This window comes from Pongo abelii, chromosome 15, assembly GCF_028885655.2.
Source record: "Pongo abelii isolate AG06213 chromosome 15, NHGRI_mPonAbe1-v2.0_pri, whole genome shotgun sequence".
NCBI classification, from domain to species: domain Eukaryota; kingdom Metazoa; phylum Chordata; class Mammalia; order Primates; family Hominidae; genus Pongo; species Pongo abelii.
Window position 1 is genome coordinate 108,871,108 of NC_072000.2, and position 2,894 is coordinate 108,874,001.

Genomic DNA, 2,894 nt, shown 5'->3' on the forward strand with positions numbered 1-2,894 from the left:
TTGTGTCCCCACCCAAATCTCATGTCGAATTATAATCCCCAGTGTTGCTGTTCTCATGATAGTGAGTTCTCATGAGATCTGGTTATTTTAAAGTATGTAGCACCTCCTGCTTCCCAGTCTTCCTCCTTCTCTGGCCATGTAAAATGTGCCTCCTTCCTCTTTGCCTTCTGCCATGATTGTAAGTTTCCTGAGGCCCCGCAGCCATGCTTCCTGTACAGCCTGCAGAACTGTGAATCAATTAAACTCCTTTTCTTTATAAATTACCCAGTCTCAGGTAGTTCTTTTTTTAAAATTTTTTTCCTTTTAATTTTTCTTTGTCATCCTTGAACAGGGACCATGCTAATGTTCTCTGCACCATTCCAATTTTAGTATATGTGCTGCCAAAGTGAGCACTCAGGTAGTTCTTTATAGCAATGCCAAAATTGGCACCAGGAAGTACCAGGAAGAGAAGAGAAGAGAACTGAAAATGTGGAAGCAGCTTTGGAACTGGGTAATGAGCAGAGGGTGGAACAGTTTGGAGATCTCAGAAGAAGACAGGAAGATGAGGGAAAGTTTGGAACATCCCAGAGATTTGTTGAATGGTTGTGACCAAAATACTGATAGTGATATGGGTGGTTAAGTCCAGGCTGAGGAGGTCTCATATGGAGATTAGGAACTTATTGGGAACTGGAGTAAATGTCATTCTTGCTATGCTTTAGCAAAGAGACTGGTGGTGTTGTAACCCTGCTCTAGGGATCAGTGGAACTTTGAACATGAGAGTGATGATTTAGGGCATCTGGCAGAAGAAATTTCTAAGCAGCAAAGCATTCAAGATGTGGCCTGGCTACTTCTAACAACATATGGTCATATGCATAGCAAGGAGATTATCTAAAACTGGAATTTATATTTGTTAATAAAAGGGAAGCAGAGCATAAAAGTTTAGAAAAATTGTAGCCTGACCATGTAGCAGAAAAGAAAATCCCAGTCAGGTGCAGTAGCTTGTGCCTGTAATCCCAGCACTTTGGGAGGCTGCGGCGGGTGGATCACTTGAGGCCAGGAGTTTGAAACCAGCCTGGCCAACATGGTGACACCCCATCTGCACTAAAAACACAAAAATTAGCTGGGCGTGATGGTGCACATCTGTAATCCCAGCTACTTGGGTGGCTAAGGCAGAAGAATCACTTAAACCCAGGAGGCAGAGATTGCAGTGAGCCAAGATCATACCACTGCATTCCAGCCTGGGTGACAGTGTGGGACTCCTCAAAAGATTTAAAAAAAGAAAAACCCATTTTCTGGGGAGGAATTCAAGCCAGCTGCAGAAATTTGCATGAGTTGCTGAATGTCAATAGCCAAGACAATGGGGAAAATGTCTAAAAGGCACTTCAGAGATTTTGGCAGCAGCCCTTTGGATCTCAGGCCTGGAGGCCTAGGAGGGAAGAATGGTTTCACGGGCTGGGCCTAGGGCTCGACTGCCCTGTGCAACTTTGGGACACAGCTCCCTGTATCCTAGCCACTCCAGCTTTAGCCATGTCTGAAGGGACCCAGATATGTCTTAGGTGTTGGCTCCAGAAGGTGCAAGCCATTCAGTGTTGGTGGGTTCCATGTGGTGTTAAGCCTGTGGGTACACAGAGGGCAAGAGCTGAGGCTTGGGAGCCTCTGGTTAGAGTTCAGAAGATGTATGGAAATGCCTGGATGTCCAGGCAGAAGTCTGCAACAGGTCTGGAACTCTCATGGAGAACCTCTACTAGGGCAGCATGGAGGGGAAATGTGGGGTTGGAGCCCCCACAGAGTCCCCACTGGGGCACTGCCTAGTGGAGCTGTGAGAAGAGGGCCACTGTTCTTCAGACCCCAGAATGGTAGATCTACTGACAGCTTGCACCATGCACCTGGAAAAGCCACAGGCACTCAATGGCAGCCTGTAAAAGCAGCCAAGGGGTCCATACCCTGCAGAACCACAGGGGTGGAGATGCCCAAGGCCTTGAGAGCCCATGCCTTGCATCAGTGTGGTCTGGTTGTGGGACATGGAGTCAAAAGACATTATTTTGGAGCTTTAAGATTTAATGACTGCCCTGCTGCATTTTGGACTTGCATGGGGCCTATGACCCCTTTGTTTTGGTGGATTTCTCCCTTTTGGAGTGGGTGTATTTACCCAATGCCATTACCCTCATTGTATCTTGGAAGTAACTAACTTGCTTTTGATTTTCTAGGCTCATAGGTGATAGAGACTTGCCTTGTCTCAGATGAAACTTTGGACTGTGGAGTTTTGAGTTAATACTGAAATGAGTTAAGACTTGTGGGACTATTAAGAAGGAATGATTATATTTTGCAATGTGAGAAAGACATGAGATTTGGGAGGGGCCAGGGGCAGAATAATATGGTTTGGATTGTGTCCCTGCCCAAAACTCATGTCAAATTGTAATCCCCAGTGTTATAGGAGGGCCCTGGTGGCAGGTGATTGGATCGTGGGGGCGGATTTCCCCTTGCCGTACTCATGCTAGTGAGTGAGTTCTCAGGAGATCTGGTTGTTTAAAAGTGTGCAGCATCTCCCCCCACCCTTCCTCCTTCTCTGGCCATGGAAGACATGCCTGCTTCCCCTTCGCCTTTCATCAGGATTGTAAGTTTCCTGAGACCTCCCCAGCCATGCTTCCTGGACAGCCTGCAGAACTGTGAGTCAATTAAACTTCTTTTCTTTATAAATTACCCAGTCTCAGGGAGTTCTCTATAGCAATGTGAGAACAGGCTAATATGCCCACCTTGTAGCACGCCCACCTGGTGCTGCCCAGACACAGGCCCACCTTGCAGCACGTCTGCCCAGTGTTGCTCACACACGTGCCCGTCCTGCTGCGTGCTCACCCAGTGCTGCACAGAGACAAAAAGCTCAGTCCTGCATTCAGAAGTCTCTGGTCCACTGGGGG

At 47.3% G+C, this 2,894-nt stretch overlaps 1 non-coding gene across 1 annotated transcript; it reads right to left on the minus strand.

Annotated features, from left to right (window-relative positions):
• Positions 1–286: 286 nt before the first annotated feature.
• Positions 287–393, minus strand: LOC112128844 (U6 spliceosomal RNA). The gene has a single exon (XR_002911301.1). It is a non-coding gene; the product is annotated as a U6 spliceosomal RNA (small nuclear RNA).
• Positions 394–2,894: the final 2,501 nt, after the last annotated feature.